This window comes from Ambystoma mexicanum, chromosome 9, assembly GCF_040938575.1.
Source record: "Ambystoma mexicanum isolate Mex_15411 chromosome 9, UKY_AmexF1_1, whole genome shotgun sequence".
Classification (NCBI taxonomy): Eukaryota; Metazoa; Chordata; class Amphibia; order Caudata; family Ambystomatidae; genus Ambystoma; species Ambystoma mexicanum.
Window position 1 is genome coordinate 1,222,771,110 of NC_090931.1, and position 18,793 is coordinate 1,222,789,902.

Here is an 18,793-nt window from a genome sequence, read left to right on the forward strand (position 1 = left end):
TCTTTTCTTACTTAGGCGTGGCTGTGGAAGGAGACACCTAAGCACTACAGGAGGCTATTTAAACCACACCCGGTGGATGAATCTTGCTTTGCGTTATTCTGCAACCTCTGCAGCAGAACGCTCATCGTGTCTTCTGCATCCGGTCCTGGGCCTAAGGAAAAAGGCTTACCAACCTGAATCCAGTCTTCAGCAACACCTATAAAGACAAGAAAGAACAGGTTAGCATTCCGGCATCTGAAAGGCAAAGGCTTACCATCCTGAATCCAGTCTTCAGCAACACCCATAAAGACAAGAAAGAACAGGTTAGCATTCCGGCATCTGAAAGGCAAAGGCTTACCTACTCTTCGTACGCTCCGGAGGCCTTCGGCGCTGCATCCCGCATCTGAAAGACAAAACAAGGTGCGTTTAAAGACATTGGGGAACTTTAATACTCACGTGCCATTACTCCTTTCCACATCTAATCCAGTGGGTATTCCGGCACCCTGCAGCCGCTCCGAACTCGTACCTGCAAAATAAAAAGACAGTTAGAGCGCATAGTGAAGCAGGCAACAAGCGCTTACTTACGTGCTTCCAGGCGCTTCTATTCATCACACGGGCTCCATCTTCAACTCACTTCAGCCCGTCATCCGCCATCGCCGGAACCCTGCAAAACAAGAGACATCATTACTAAAGACTTTAAAGACATTTGAATGACTCGAAACTTACCGTTCGTGCAGTAAACGACGGACAGCAGTCCTCTGAAGTCAAGAGGCCTGCGCTACCTATCCAGTGAAGAAACTGGTTACAGCACCCTGCCCCGAGGCAGATGGAGAGCTCGGCATTCACTTACCTAAGGTGAGAGCGTTAACCTTTGGGGGTCTACAGGAGAGGAGAAGAGGAAAGAGATAGGGACACCCCAATAACCCCAGTTCATTAACCCCATATTTTCTATCTGCAGACATCTTACTCTACACGTCAGGCATACAGTGCACAGAGGTCCAGCCCAAAGAGCCAACCGGGTGCTACACATCACCTTTGAAGATACGGTAGTCGCCCAGTCAAGACCGGCGCCTCTGCTAGAATCAGGTGAGCGTTACAGAACGCAAAGCCTACCGCAAAACTCTCGCCCAGGCGCTATGGAAACCTCAGATACTGACCCCCTAGCCCGGTTACTTGGGGAACTAAGGGCAGAAGTGCATGCAGCTCGTCAGGAAACGAATGCTCTAAGAAGGGAACTAATTATTTCCAAGGAGAGAACAGACAATCTTGCTAGACAAGTGCTACAGTCACAAGCCGGACAGACCCCGTTACCCGCATCAGGGGCAAATCTTCCTTCAACATCCTCTATGAATCCAGTGCAGATCAACCTACCTGGGAATGTACCTCTGGCTCCGCCCGAACGATTTTCTGGTGACCCAAAGAGGTTTGCAGTATTTATCAATCAGTGCCGGTTGCACTTCTTATGCCGGCCAGCAGCCTTTCCAACTGATCAAGCAAAAGTAGCTTTTGTACTTTCGTACCTTAGTGGCAATGCGGCAGACTGGTCGATCCCTCTAGTTAATCAAGATGATCCGGTTCTCCATGATTTTCAAGCCTTTCAGCTTAGTATGGAAAAACTGTTCGCAAGACATTCACAGGGGCAGGCCTTGGACAATGAGCTTCTTTCGTTGCGACAGGGTAATCAAGACCTTTTGGCTTATATTGCATCTTTCAATAGACTAATAGTGGAAACTCAATGGCCTGAGGACAAAAGGATTACGCTGTTTTATAGAGGTCTACGTGGAGAGCTCAAAGACGGTTTAGCCCAAGTAGTGAATCCCCCACAAGACTGTTCGGATTATATAGACTTGGTCATTCAAATAGATCACAGGCTGCAGAACAGGAAGGCCGATCGTTCCAAGTTTGATGCTTGAGTATTTTCCAAACCGCCAACTCCTTCCAAAGGAGTAGACTCCGGGGAACCCATGCAAATAGGGGGTCTGAAAGGTCCTCTTACACAAAGGGAGCGGGAAAGGAGGAAACAGTTGCAATTATGCCTATATTGCGGAAACTCAGGGCACTTTCTTCGAGACTGTCCGGTGAAACCTGCCAAGAAGGCAGTAGGAGCTGCAGTTACCAAAGTTACAAACTCTGAGCAGGGAAACGACCTCGCCCGACAAGAATAGAGGTCCTCTTGCCGAGCGTGAAAACCAGTTCCGTGACCTCGCATTTCGTGATACCTATGGTCCTCATTAGCCCTGATAATCCGGATCGATTACATGCAATTGAAGCTTACGTCGACAGCGGTGCCATCGGCAATTATGTGGATCATGAAATGGTTTTGAGGATGAATCTAACTCTTTGTCCCAAGGCTGTAAAGGACGTCATTACTACGGTGGATGGTACGGAGATAGCCTCCGGGCCAGTAACGCATACCACTCAAGAGGTGACGCTAGTAAGTCAAGATGGACACCATGAGAAGATCATGTTCGATGTGATCAAGGCCCCTCAGTTTCAGATTATTCTAGGAATACCTTGGTTAGAGAAACACAATCCTCTGATCGATTGGCGAGCAAGAACGGTCCAGTTTCCAGAATGTGTCTCTACTTGTCACCCTCCACCTGGTGTTGCACTGGCCGCAATTTCTTCAGAGACTCCCCAGTTACCTCCCGAATACCTAGAATACCAAGATGTTTTCCGGAAGGATCAGGCTAACTCTCTACCTCCTCATAGGTCTTATGACTGCCAGATAGACCTGATACCTGGATCTACTCCTCCTTGTAGTAGAATTTATGCCCTCACCGAGCCTGAGAACCTTCACCTTCGACAATACCTGGATCAATACCTGGCAAATGGGTTTATTCGTCCTTCCAAGTCCCCTGCTTCTTCAGCTTTGTTCTTCGTTCCAAAAAAGGAAGGAGACCTTAGAACTTGTATCGATTATCGCTCCCTGAACCAGATCACCGTTAAGAATAGATATCCGTTACCTTTGATCCCTGAACTCCTGGACCAAGTCAGAAAAGCATGCATATATACAAAGCTGGATTTTAGAGGAGCTTACCACTTGGTACGAGTAAAAGAGGGCGATGAATGGAAGACGGCCTTCCGCACCAAGTATGGGCTATTTGAATATCAGGTCATGCCCTTTGGACTTTGCAATGCCCCGGCCGCCTTTCAATATTTTATGAACGATGTCCTCAGAGAGCTCATAGATGTATGTGTTGTTGTTTACATTGACGACATCCTCGTTTATTCTTCATCGGAATCTGAACATCGGAAACACATGAAAATGGTCCTCGAAAGATTGCGTCAACACAAACTTTTCGCTAAGTTGGAAAAATGTGTTTTCAACGTGACTGAAGTTGAATTCTTGGGATTCATATTATCACCTGGCGGAGTGCGTATGGATTCAAAGAAGGTCGATGCAGTTCTCAAATGGCCATCACCATCCTCCGTAAAAGGTGTGCAAAGCATGTTAGGCTTCGCTAACTTTTACCGCAGGTTTCTCCCCGAATTCTCTCGAATAGTCCAGCCCATCACTGCCTTGTTAAAGAAAAACAAACGTTTTGAATGGTCTACCGAGGCGGAACAAGCTTTCCAGGATTTGAAGACTAAATTTATCTCTGCACCAATCTTAAAACACCCTCGCCCCGAACTCCCCTACATCGTGGAAACTGATGCTTCAAGCCTTGCCATGGGGGCAGTTCTATCACAAAAGGACCCGGTAACCAATCAGTTGCATCCCGTGGCATTTTGGTCCCGCAAATTCTCGCCTCCTGAAATCAATTACACGATTACTGACAAGGAACTTCTGGCTATCAAGTCTGCCTTTAAGGCTTGGCGGCATTATCTGCTGGGGGCCCGACACACCGTTACTGTGATTACGGATCACCGAAACCTGCAATATTTGAAGACCGCAAAAGCCCAATCCTCTAGACAACTCCGTTGGGCATTATTCTTTGCCGAGTTTGACTTCATAATTACCTATCGACCTGGTACAAAGAACGGTAAAGCCGATGCCCTTTCTCGGATGGGAGTGGAAGAACACTTGGTCAACCCTAAACCTGTACCAATCATTCCCGAACAAAGAATTCTGGGTGTAATCGCCACAGAATCCATAGAGGAAGTTAAGGATAAAGCCAGGCAACTTGTAACTCCAGCAGACATACAGAATTGGCATCTGCAGGGAAAGGACTTTGCAGTAAAGGACAACTTATTGTATTTCCAAGAACGATTATACCTACCCAGCACAGATTTACAGAAAAAAGTAATCTCTTGTTATCACGACTCTTTAATGGAAGGTCACCCCGGTATAGCCAAGACCTCAGAAAAGATCAAGCGCTACTTCTAGTGGCCGTCTTGGAAAAAAGATATCAGAGACTTTATAATGTCCTGTGGAGTATGCGCCCAAAACAAGAGTCAAAAGGAAAGACCAGCAGGCCTCTTACGCCCTATTGACATCCCACCTCGCCCTTGGCATACACTTTCTATGGACTTCATCACCGATCTACCTCCATGCTCCGGATACAATATGATTCTAGTAATCGTGGACTTATTCTCCAAGATGGCGCATTTCATTCCGCTCAAAGGCTTGCCAACAGCAGCAACTCTGGCCCGAGAATTTCTCGAAAACATCGTCCGACTGCACGGTTTTCCTTCGGTTCTAATTTCAGATCGAGGTAGTCAATTTATTTCTCATTTTTGGCGAAGTTGCTGTCGGTCGGCTCAAATTGATGTGAGACTATCGACCAGTCACCACCCTCAGACCGACGGACAAACCGAGAGGACCAATCAAACTCTGGAACAGTATTTACGCTGCATGCTGCAACAAACTCAAAAAACTTGGAAACATATCCTTTGGATAGCCGAGTATGCCTACAATAACTCTGTCCATTCGGGAACTGGGAAAACCCCGTTTTTTCTTTTGTACGGCAGTCACCCTCGAACCTCGGAGTTGGATCCCCTCCAAGATCTTGAAACACCAGCAGTAGACTACCTGCATTCTACAATCACCCAAGCCTTTAAGGAAGCTGTTTCTCACCTTCAAAGGGCTAAAGAACAATACAAGAAAGGAGCAGATCAACATCGGAAGGAAGCCCCTCACTATCAAGTAGGGGATCAAGTCTGGTTATCCACCAAATATCTATCTCTAAAAGGGCCACGCACATTCAACCCAAGATACCTTGGTCCCTATTCCATCACTACCATAGTAAACCCAGTAGCGGTCAAGTTGGACTTGCCCCCGCACATGAAGATACATCCGGTCTTCCACGTCTCTCTATTAAAACCCGTGCAACCTCAAACCCGACTAACCAAATCTCCAAAACCTATCCTAGTGGATGGAGAACTCGAGTTTGAAGTCAAAAGCATTCTGGACTCCAAGATCTCCAAATCTAAACTATTCTACCTAATTGACTGGAAAGGCTACGGCCCCCAAGAGAGATCCTGGGAACCTGCTGAATATGTCCACGCTCCTCGCCTAATCAAAAGATTTCACCAAACATTTCCTGACAAGCCAAAACCCCCGGAGAAGCCCGGTTTGGGAGGGGCCTTGAGGGGGGGTACTGTCATGATCTCTGCTTCCAAAAGGTCAGGGTTTTCCCAACTCCCTTGGAAGCAGATCCATAACCCAGGTTCCGAGTGCCAACCAGTCCCAATTGGGACCTTTTGGACCCAGTCCTGGCGCCAGTGGCACCAGGCTCATAAATATGCCCAGTCCCATCGCTGGAAGCGCCGGGCTCATAATGCTTGGGTGGACTTACCTTCAGCAGACCATGCTGCTTACTTGCCTGCCAGTTGAGCCTCTGATCCTCTTCTGTTTGGAACTACTTTTCCTGTTGGGTGGGGCTGGAGCCACTCCCTAGATTCAGAACACTGGAACTCTTCTGGAAGGCAGGAACTCTTTTCTTACCAGGAACTCTTTTCTTACTTAGGCGTGGCTGTGGAAGGAGACACCTAAGCACTACAGGAGGCTATTTAAACCACACCCGGTGGATGAATCTTGCTTTGCGTTATTCTGCAACCTCTGCAGCAGAACGCTCATCGTGTCTTCTGCATCCGGTCCTGGGCCTAAGGAAAAAGGCTTACCAACCTGAATCCAGTCTTCAGCAACACCTATAAAGACAAGAAAGAACAGGTTAGCATTCCGGCATCTGAAAGGCAAAGGCTTACCATCCTGAATCCAGTCTTCAGCAACACCTATAAAGACAAGAAAGAACAGGTTAGCATTCCGGCATCTGAAAGGCAAAGGCTTACCTACTCTTCGTACGCTCCGGAGGCCTTCGGCGCTGCATCCCGCATCTGAAAGACAAAACAAGGTGCGTTTAAAGACATTGGGGAACTTTAATACTCACGTGCCATTACTCCTTTCCACATCTAATCCAGTGGGTATTCCGGCACCCTGCAGCCGCTCCGAACTCGTACCTGCAAAATAAAAAGACAGTTAGAGCGCATAGTGAAGCAGGCAACAAGCGCTTACTTACGTGCTTCCAGGCGCTTCTATTCATCACACGGGCTCCATCTTCAACTCACTTCAGCCCGTCATCCGCCATCACCGGAACCCTGCAAAACAAGAGACATCATTACTAAAGACTTTAAAGACATTTGAATGACTCGAAACTTACCGTTCGTGCAGTAAACGACGGACAGCAGTCCTCTGAAGTCAAGAGGCCTGCGCTAACTATCCAGTGAAGAAACTGGTTACAGCACCCTGCCCCGAGGCAGATGGAGAGCTCGGCATTCACTTACCTAAGGTGAGAGCGTTAACCTTTGGGGGTCTACAGGAGAGGAGAAGAGGAAAGAGATAGGGACACCCCAATAACCCTAGTTCATTAACCCCATATTTTCTATCTGCAGACATCTTACTCTACACGTCAGGCATACAGTGCACAGAGGTCCAGCCCAAACAGCCAACCGGGTGCTACACATCACCTTTGAAGATACGGTAGTCGCCCAGTCAAGACCGGCGCCTCTGCGAGAATCAGGTGAGCGTTACAAATGGACGCGCTGGGAACACTTCTTTCCCCAGTGTGTCTGCTCATGATCTGCGACAGGCCGTCATGGAAAGGAGAGAAGGGACTATATGTAGTCCCTTCTCTCCTTTCCATGGTGGCCATTTGTTTTGGTTTACTTTTTTTCCTATTTTTTGAATGCCCCCCATGGAAAGGGAGAAGGGACTATGTCTACTCCCTTCTCCCTTTCTATGGTGGCCATTTTGTTTGTTTACTTTTTTTTCACTTATTTTCAATGGCCACCAAGGAAATGAAAAATGGACCTTGTTTTTGTTTTCCCTTTAATGTTTTCTTTTTCTGTTCCAAAATGCCAGAGCGTGTCAGAACAGAAAAAAAAATGCTTTTAGTACCCCGGTCTTACAGGCCAGCGTACCTAATGGCAATAAGCCCCTCACAGGGGGCGGGGGGCATTACCACTTCAGGTAATGCCCCAGACCTTCTTAAAGGCCCTTGCGCTTCACTCGGGCCTGTAACTATGGGCCTAGGGCATTACCTGAACTAGTAATGCCCCCTGCTCCGGGCTTATTGCTTAATTACATCACACCTCCTTCCCTTTGGACATGAAAGAGGAAGCATGTTAAGGGTATCTACACAATTGACATTTTACATCATCCTCCACTTCTCAATGATGTATTTCTAAACTCCTCTCTCTTTCCTGCTCTCGTTCCTCATTTCTCTCCTTTTTCCAGAGAATGTGCTCCCTGACAATCTCATCTGCTTACTTTTGCTGTTTTTCTCGGCTTATTTCCATCTCTCATTTTCTTTCCCTTTTTCTTTCTTCTGCCATTTCTTTCAGTCTCTCTCTCTCTTTTTCCTTTTGGCTTTCTCTTTGTTCTCTTTGTTTTCTCACTCTTTCCCTTTCTCTTCTTCTTTTTTTTCTGTTACTCTCTCTCTCCTCTAGTTCACTTCTCTTCTCTTCCTTACACTTCCTCTCATTTTCTCTCTCTGCTTTACGTTTCCTTTCCCTTTCCTTCTCTTCCTCAATTATTCTATCCCATTCTCTTTCTTCCTCCTGTCCTTTTCTCTGTAGTGCCTTTTCTTCTTGTTTTCTTTCCTATTCTTCATCTTTATCTTGTCTTTCTTTAACTTCCCTTTCTCTCACCTTGGAATCGTCGATGTTTCTTCCGTCTAATTTAAGCAATATTTGTCCTCCCATTCACTCATTCAGAGTGATTACTGTGTCTTCCATATTGCCCTGTCTGCCTTTCTGTCTCTGTATCTCTTCCTCAGCTCTGTCAGCTTCGCCTGCAGCGCTCATTATACTCATTGCACATGGATACTGGCTTTTGTTTATGTAGTTTAGCTCCATTTATAGTGTCTTCACTATTGTAAGCTGGGGGCACATATACAGGATTAGTATATCCTGCTGCTGCTTTCACTTCTTTCAATGGATATAGTTCCTGCACTTTGTCAGATGGCTCGATGCTCTGAGGAGGTGGAGGAGCTGAGGGGGCTGTGCCCTCCCCTTTATGCTGATTGAGCATCCACTCTCTCTCGGGCAGATCCTCCATCTCGTCCCCATACATCTTTCACAATTCTAGAATGGCTAATCGCTTTTGCAATTTCTTCCCTTTGTATGCAGCATGTAAATATGTCGTCATGTGTTGCAGCAAAGAGTTTGAAAGGGTGCCCTCCTGGTGCCAAGGCACAACATTTTTGCCCGCTGTGCCTTTACCCCATTTGGAATAATATTTATGCATGTTCTGCTTTTATTTAATCAGTGATTTGCATACATGCATAAGGGGAGTGTCTCCCATAATGGCACGTCACAGTGCCGATACTTACTGGACCTTACTAAACCCTTAAACTACCTCTTTATTTCTCCTCCACAATCTCCTGTCAACAATAGCTCCCTCTATTTCCAACAGTTCTACATCTCTTCCCAACCTTCTCTGTTACAACAACTATTCAGGCAAGCACCACAAACGCTGCCCACTCTCAGGACCACGCCCTTTGGGTCCAGACCACAGCTCAACGTGTTCTACGTGGAATACTAATGTCCACACAGCCTCGCTTTTCACGATTGAAACTACTTTTCACCCTCCCGCTGGTGCCAGCAATCACTACACATATAGGTGCACCTTCTATATGACACAATGAAAACCCAAACCATGTCTTCCTGCCCTCTTGAAAAGGTATTCTTATCTCTTAATCTTACACCAGAAGGGGGAGCGTAATGCACTCTTCCTTGATCTTGTCGCAGGAAATCCCTTTATCCTTAATATCTCAATACCTCATCACAAGGTTTAGTGCGTCACCTTCTATAACCTTGTTACAGGTAACCTCTTGTAAGTCAATCCTTTACCATCTCACAATTCCCCAATATATACAGATAAATCCCTCCCTCCTTATTTGCCTAGTCAATGCTCTATACTTACATCCACGGATCGGCTGAGGCCTTTTGTATTGATCCTCCCTCAGATGGCCACTCTGCCCTTGCCCTGCTGGGTGCATGTGGAGATCGGGCAGGATTTTCACCAAGGGGGCTCCTGTTGACCACCTCAGTTCACGCGTGATTCACCGTTTTCCACAGGTCACTACACAGTCCTCAGGCTTGTAGCGGGTAGTCTCGACATTCCAAGGGCTCTGGACCGAGCCATCCTCTGCTACCATATGTAATAGGCCACCAAAAGACTTTTGCACAAGCGGAACAGACTGGCCGGAAAATCCTGCGCCCAAAGACGGAAATCGTCAAAGTAAATGACAAAGGGCCTGATCATGACTTTGGCGGTAACCCTTAAATCCGGCGGTAGCGCTATTACCGCCGCATTTAAGGGTTCGCCAAATCAGGACATTGGCAGATTTTGCCCCAGCTCTGAGCTGGGGGGAAATCCGCCAAAAATATGCGCTATTACCGCCGGCAGGAAATCCGCCGGCGGTAAGAGCGCAAAAATTCCCCATTGAGCCCAACGGGGAATGGGGCATTCCCGAATGGGCTCAATGGGGAATGGGGATTAACATTACCGCCAAACTCATGATCCGCTGCTATTAGCGCTGGGGAGTTCGGCGGTAGGGCTAATACCGCCGGTGGTAATACCGCCGGCGTTACCGCCATAGTCGTGATCAAGCCCAAAGTCTGCTATATTAACAATCCAAATAAAGCAGGGACAGCAATAAGTGCACAAGTCTCAAAAGCTCTCTGTGGTTCCAATAAAAAACACCAGGTTATAGCTAAAAAACACATCATAATTGACCTCACACTACAATCCTAGTTGCAAAAACCTATGGGTTGAGGGATTAACTAGGGGAATTGTCTATAATAATAATAATAATTAGTTTTTTATTTAGCGCTTTAGTCTACATATAGTTTGTATATGGGTTAGTCTTTTTATTGGATATAACTATCTGATGGCCCCACCTTGGACCACTCCAAGATTGATACATGTAAAAAGCCATCATCTTATCAAGGGGTAATTGGCTAAAGCAACAGTTATAGGGTGGCATCATTTTGGGCGTTGTAATTGGCTGGCATTGGACTTACTAACCTTGAACATTTGGCAGGTCATCAGCACATGTGCAAAAATTGTGGTAGGGCTAGCGACATCAAGGACCGGCGTCTGCCAATTAAATAAGACACCATGGGCCTCATTACGAGTTTGGAGGTAGCCATGCCATATTTATCGGCATGGCCAAGCCTAAAATCGGGTCCGGAAAAATGGGAATTACCGGGCTATTCCGACCTTTGTGGGCCCAGTAATTCCCATTCGCGGGACCCAGACCTGGTACGTCCCCATTCCCATTTGAGCCCCTATAGGGCTCAATTGGAATGGGGAGGATGGTAACAATGGTCCCGTTAATAACGCGGCTGTTGCTACCATCCGGTACTGCTCGCGTATGCCACTCTGCATGTCTGGTCTGACCAAGCATGCAGAGCAGCTCCCGCAAGCAGAACTCGTAATGTTGCGGCGAGGTGACAACGGCACCGGTAGCACTACCAGTGCCGTTGTTGCCTTACCGCAACACTTATAATGAGGCCCCATACCTTATATTTTCTAGGGCACAGGCCAGGGTATCTAGCTTTGTACTTGGCCTTGTCTGGCGTCTCTTGCTCTGGGAATCTGTGGGGAGTCCAGCAAGTGCCTATCAGTGTCTGGAGTTAATGAATGGGCAGTGTCTTCCAATTATAGGTCACGTGTGAGCAGACCACGTTTTGAATTATTCTGCTCAGTTTTATTAGGATTTTAGCTCATATTAATATGGGTGCCATTACTCTCTTTATCCACTGCAGGCTTAGTTGGTCCATTCCTCATGCAGTATTAAGCTTTTAATTAGTCGGCACCTGACATTTAAAGGCTGTCTATTCCCTTTTTCACCTAAGAGAAATAAGTTTTACGCTTGGAAATTATTATCTTCTGTTCTCTGCAGAGCCATGCAGACTTCCCTTTCCCACTGGAACCTTGAAAGGGGGCACCGCAAACACTGTTTGGCCCGCATGGATCTGTATTTCAGCTAATTCAGTAAGTCAAATCTCCCTGCAGCTTCGAGTCTTCTTCAAGGCTTCCCATTCACTGAAAGGTGGCTTGCCGTCCATTTTTTTCAAGATGGCCCCTTATTACCATTGCATTTCTGTGTTTAGAAAGCTGTATGTGTACATTGTCCGTGTTGCATCTGAGCGTATGCATTCATTATGTTATGTTCTTCATGTCTTTATGGTGCAGGTAATATTCTTCATGTCTAAATGTATGTTTGACCTAGTGTCTGTGTTTCTTCATGGTGAGTGCATATCTGCTTCATGTCTGTTGTATTCTCTTGTGTCAGTTTGGCAGTGAAGTCACTTGCTCACGTTATCTTCAGTTACAGGTTGAGCATTTCTTCTTGGATTGTTCCAGGGAAAGGCTGGTATGGCTGTCTTAGTAGTGCATAACGTTTCTCATATTTGCGGTATAGAGTTGGGACAGGGGCAGACGTCATGAATAACGTATTCATCTGCTTCTCGACATTACCCCTAGTATACATGTGAAATACATTGATTTAGTGAAAGTTGTGGGGCTTATTTGCAAAGTTGCTCACGCAGGCGACTCCTTACTATCCCTGTTGTTTACCACGTGTTGAAATAGTAGATTCACTGATTCATGTTTACTTGTCGCTGGTCACCGGATTCAGACGGGTATTAAGCCCATACCGTCCAAACACATCAGAAAAACCACAAAAGATTCCAGGACTCAGCGCCAATAGTAAGGGTTGTTTATTAGCATAAGCCCTCTACTTGATAACGCGTTTCGGCTCCCACGAGCCTTTGTAAAATCAGGGCTATGTCGGTTCAAACAAACATACCATTATATTGAAGTATTACCATTCATACCACAATTCAAAATTGCATATAACATGTCAAGTTAGTAATTTACAAACATGTATGCCATTGGTTTAGACAGAGAATCAAGGTTTGGTGAAGGGGAGGATTGATTGGGTTCAGAAAACATCACAGAGATCACAAAAATGGAAAAACAAAACATAAATGGAGCAAGAAAATCGAAAAGTACTCATTAGTACAATTGAAGGATTAAGGAGAATCCTGATCCTCTTAAGTTGTCGCCTGGTAAAAATTGAGACTGTATGAGCATTTTTTTCTTGTTAGTTAAACACTAAGATGTAATTGTTGGACCATAAAATGCAATTGAACTTGGAAGAGCAAACTAATGTCTAGCTGCTGCTGCTTCAAACAGTATTTCTAGTTTATGAGCTAAAGGGCCTTATTTACAAAAAGAAATGTCAATGGGTCTTTCCCATGTTAAAACATTTTTGTAAATCAGGCCCAAAAGTTCTTTGCCCTACAGATGCACATTCCAATGTGTGGATTTATTTTGTGCTCTCTGCACCCCATCGAGAAGGGCTTGGAAGGGATGTTGAGGCTGGTGACTCTCTTCTCCTGCAACCTTGCATACAAACTGTTCCAGGGGACTTGCACTGGTATGCACCACGGACATTGACGCACTTATGAAGTTATCTGTGTTTCTCTAAACAAGAACACATTAATACCAAAAATGTTTACTTATATCCTGTATCTATATTCTTTATTTTTAGATACATTGTGGACTGACTACTCCCCCTTCCAGAAACCCAATTTCAACCGAGCTTGCGCACATCAGTGCGCGCCCATCAAGAAGGGCTTGGAAGGGCTGTTGTGGCTGTTTGGGTCTGTGTGGGCGGGTGAGCGACCCATTTTATTTTGTCTTAGTTCTTTATTATGTGTTGATTTCTCTTCCTTTTTTTCCTACCCTTTTTATTTTCCTCTTTTCTAATATCTGTATTGTTTGTTCAGATTCATTCGCACATTGTAATCAGGCATAACCGCTCAATCTGTATATGCCAATAACATCTCGGCAAGTCTTTTACACACTGAAGAGCGAAATGCCATTGAAACTTGACACGCTCAAATTAATAGAGCGTTTAAAGCGAACCCTCATAAAGGCAGACGCGTTGACTGCGTGTGTGAAAGTAAATCTCGTCTTGATGCGAGCCCACTCTACTTCAGTGGCTATTCGTTCCTTTTATCACGCTGATGATTCCAGAGCCCGAGCCTCTATCGACCACGGCACCATCAGCCCCAAGCGGTTAGCCGACACTGCTCAGGTGTGAGCAACACCTTCCCCCTTTCCAATCACTGTTCAACCCACCTCTCTCAAGAACCTCAGTGATACCACCATGGCTTCCTTACCCATAATTCTTGCACTGTCTCAGTCATCAGAGCCTCCACCAGTGCAGGCGACAAGCAAACTGCCTTTTGCGCAAGCTAGTACCTCTCCTAAGGCAAGGACACAAACTATGCCAAGCCTGCCTGCTGTAACCCTTGACCTAATACAACTTGATGTATCTTCCGACATTTACTATAACAATGAACTAGAATCCATGCAGAGGCCTTTGAGTGCGATGTCAAACACAGTTGTCCCTATCATACCTAAGATAATTTGAGAGGTGAACTCTCCCTTGTCTCCAATCCCTCCACATTCCAATGATACCTTATGCTCTCACGCACCCCTATCACAATCCATTATAATGTTTGGATCACCAACTCATAACTCATCTGTGTCATCTACTTTATCTATTTCATTTTCACAGCCTCCTGTGTCCAAACCATTAGAATTGCTACTGACATCATGACTTCTCCTCCTAAATCTGATCTTGCACTTTAAACCACTCTCACAACTATGAATATAGCCTTAGCATCCATGCTTAAACTTTACGAATCTATGGATAGGAAAATCTCCAAACAGATGTTCTTAATAGAAAAATTACTTCTTGGGCAGGAAATGAATATAGAACAACGTACCTTGTCAAAAAATACAACAATGATCAATACAATTGAGAACAATATTTCACCTGTGATTCGTCCATTTAACGACTATATAATTTGAGTCTCAACCAAAATTATTGACGAAAGACCATCTACATCTTCCTTATCCTAAACAAATCCAGACATGGCTGATGTTACAAGTTGCAATATTAACAAAAACAAAAAAAGAAGATCTAGAAGAATACCCTGTGGTACAGAAGGAGCGGTTCGAGCTACTGCCCCGACGTATCCACCGGAGGATCAGTTTGCCAATCCTCCTGTGGAAGGCCACACCCAAGCATTTGGTGGAAAGAGAGGTAACTTCTCTATATTTTCAAAACCAACTAGAAAGTCTGTGTTACAATCGCATTCACAGAATCAATTAAAAAAGACTAAGAATGTCAAGACAGGTTGTATACCTAAGCAAACCATAACGAAAAGATTTATGAAAAATCTATCAAATCCAAGATCTAGACCCAATAATGCAAGTGCAGCAATTGCGAAAAAATATATTGACATTGCTCGTTCAAGAATTATCAATAAATCAATGTGAGCCAGCACTTCGTCAAACATATAAGAACCTCTAGAATTGCTGTTGGCCGAAATAGAGAGTCAGAGCAACCTCGGCTTCTGATCCCACAAACACACTGACCAGAACTAAAGTCCTGATTATGAACTTTGCTCTTGCTGATGAGAATTTCTGCATCGTAGACCAGACGAGAGCTGAGATAGAGAAGTCACTTCGACTGCACTTACGAAACACCATCCCTCCTGAGAGACAAAGTGGTCAGTCTAGAGTTAATTCAATGGACATCCCTTTAAAAACCACTGAGATCTCCAAAACGGTACATTGGGACCCTAGGATTAATTCTACACAAAATTCAGTTTTCTCTAATAAATCTAAAAACAAGCACAACCCTGCCTCATTCTATCATACACTACTCATTAAGTGTATGTCTGATACTTTCCCCACCTACGACCTCAATAGGACATCTATTTTGAATATTTTCAATGAAATCACTAGTTTGGAGGTCATTTGTTTATCGGATATAGATCAAGTTGAATTAGTTTTCCACACTCATCTTGCACAGGCAAGACTCTGGATCTTATCAGGGGTAGTTTTAAACATCATCTGGCAAGCCAGATGACAACTTTTTGACTTAAGAATCACTCTTTCATATGAAACCCATCGAAAAAAGCATAGGGGTGCCCACAAAGATCATCAATGTCATTCCCCGTACTGTTATGGTTGTAAACCTCAAGAATTTCAAAATAACTTGTTCTCAGAAACCTTTACAGGATCGATCCCAAACACACTATTTGTCTGGCTCTCATGAATGACTCCAAAGCCAACCGTAGCAATTGTATCCCACGCTCTTACAATCCTTTAAACTGATTTCCTGGAACACCAGACGTCACAGCCATTTGCTTAACTCCAAAGTCCATCTCCTGCAGTGCTATGATTTAATAGCTCTCCAGGAAACTTGGCTTACTGAGATCCCAGTGTGGGATAATTATTTGATCCTAACGATTCCCGTCATCAAACAACAAAAGGGTAGACCAATGGTGGGCCTATTAATGGCAGCCAAAATATCATCTGGCTGCAATTTGATATCATGGGCAGAACCAAATGCTTATATGTAATTAGTAAAAATACAGGTAGATTCCAAAATAATAGCTTTGTTGAACTTATACTGGAAACACACTAGTATATCTACGAACATCTTTTTTACAGAGGTTGAAGCCCTCCTTGATCTAATTATATCACATCTCTCCATAACCACCACAATCATACTTGGAGATCTAAATTTACATTGCATGACCCAAAACCCAAACAATTCTACCTCTGTGTGTACTCGCTGGATTTCCTAAATGTCAGACAGACAATTTGTCATGCTAAACGGAGCAGTTGAAGGAGACATACAGGCCAATCCCACATGGTGGAGGCAGAATCAGCATGCTACGATAGATTATGTCTAACCTGACCGATCAATGTTCATTAATATCGACAACTTTGTTATCCACAAACAAGATCTAAGTGATCATGATCAGCTAACCGTGTCATGGCACTGGTCTATCTCCTCCTTACCTCCTGGAGCTCTTCAAACTTGCTCCAATTTAGCAGTGTGAGGTGGACGCAATCGTCTATGATGGTCACACCATAATCTTGATATATTGCATGACATTCTGGGTTCTGAAGTCAGTAGATCTTTACTTCCACCTCATGAAGATGGAATTTACTTATCAGCGCAACAACTTTTTTTTTAAATCGCTAGGGAATTGCAAACCTATTTTTATTCATAAACACCTGTTTGACTCCATTCTTCAGCAGAAAAAAGCTCTTCTCCGTAGATCTATAAGAGCTCTTAGGACTCTTCCTCAAGATGAGCAGTTGATTAGGATGCACTCTCTCAAAACAAACACAAGAACTGGATGAGATCCAGAAAGGCCCACACATACCAACAAGAGGGCGAATACAAGCTACGCACTCTTGCATCTAAGAACTCACGAGACATATGGCACCTTTTTAATCAACCATCTCAAACTTCTCAAGCCTCTCTCCAAATTAATGCTGTCACATTACAAGCTTGGACAGAACATTTTTCTCAACTTTATATGTGTCATGATAAACATCTTGTACATCCAGACAACATTGTATCTAAAGATGCCTTATCATTGGACTTTGATTTGGAGGACATGATGTACTACATATCCAGAGTAAGCTCTTCTAGAGCCACTGGGCCCGATGGTCTATCTAACCTTATACTAAAGACTAATCCTATACATTGGGCAAAGATCCTACATCATATCTTGGTTGAGGTGGTAAAGTCTGGCATCATTCCTCCATCATGGTGCAAATCAATAATAGTACCCATTTTTAAAAAAGACAACAGACAACAACCACTCAACAACCGGCCAATTGCCTTGTTGGATATCCCAGTCAAACTATTTGCACGTATCATTATCAGGGATCTCAACAAATGGATTCTAAAAAACAATGGGCTTCATTATGAGTCTGGCAGTAGCCATGCCGGTAAATACCGGCATGGCTGCTCCTGGAGTCATGAATTTACTGACACCCGGCAATGGGCAATTACCGGGGCATTCCGGCCCACGGGACCCGGTAATTGCTCATTGCCGGGTGCCAGTAATTATTAGTCCCCATTCCCATTTGAGCCCCATAGGGAAAAGTGGAGCTCGGATGCACCGGCACCATTCATGAAAGGTGCCGGTGCATCCGACATGGTCTGCTCGTGGGTGCCGTTCCACCCGCCAAGGCACTCGCGAGCAGACCTTGTAGTTTGCCAGTCCAGTACCGGCAAGCTTACCATTGTTACTGGACCAGCAATCTCTATGATCCCCACCAGACGGGTTTCATCTCAGGCCTCAGCACTGCCGTCAACCTTACTGTCATAACTGCAATCAAAACGCAAGCTGCCCAAACCAAACAGTCTATGTCTATATATACATGGCATACGTCGATTTTAAGGCAGCTTTTAATTCACTATCCAGGAGCCTACTTCTAACTAAGCTGAACATTGCTGGATGTCCTCTCCCTTTGTTGTCCTTAGTAGCACAACTACACTCACATACAACCATCCAGGTGAGATTGACACTAGATGGGAAATTATCCTCACCAATAAAAACGAATCAAGGCTTACAGCAGGGGTGCGTCCTAGCATCAATCTTTTTTAACTTTATTGTATCAGATATGTGTAACACCATAACTACTGTCATTTCCAATCCACCACGCTTGGGTATTGCACCTGTTACGTGGATTCTTTACACGGATTATCTTGTTTTGTTATCAAAGAGACTGCGAGGACTGCAGAATCTATTATCTGCTTTCGAATTGTATGTAGAAAAACACTCACTGCAACAAAGATTAACATTCTATCTTATAAACCTGGTCGAAGTTTAAAACACACTCTCAAAATTGGCCCCTGAATGGTAAGAAACTTGACATAGTCGATGAATATAAATACTTAGGTATTAATATTCATAACCATGTCTCCAATCTACCTTATCTACAGGAACTAACTCAAAAAATCAGAACGTCCACATATCAAGCCCGACTAATCAAGGCAAGATATGCAAAATTCTCATGTCTCCCTATCATAGTGTTCTACTTGCAAAAAGTCTCTGTCATTGTACTATACAGAGCTGAAAACAAATCTTGCAAACCAGAAACATTTTGGTCTAAACTCGAAGGCACATATTGGAAGACTGTTGTGGATCTCCCCAAAAGCCTCCCAATGTGCATTCTGAGAAATGAACTGGGGATCCCCTCTTTGAATGTCATGTGTAATTGGAAGATATGTGCACTTTATAGAAAGTGCCTTATGGCTGATAAACCTCATAATCTGTTAGGTAAACTATCACATCACATTCTTAACTCAGACAATACATTTGCTCGTGAATAGAGAGTCCATGCCATCCTTCTAATAGCCGGTGCTAATATCAACTGTAGACTTATTGATTGGAAATCCCACACGAGCAAAGAATAAATTGTTAAAAAATGAATGGATATACACACTTGAAAATGCAGTTTTCA

The 18,793-nt window shown here is 44.4% G+C and overlaps 1 protein-coding gene across 2 annotated transcripts in view; it reads right to left on the reverse strand.

The window, feature by feature from the left end:
- ACMSD (aminocarboxymuconate semialdehyde decarboxylase) overlaps positions 1-18,793 on the reverse strand; it is a 606,399-nt gene that overhangs the window by 158,659 nt on the left and 428,947 nt on the right. The window lies entirely within an intron of this gene.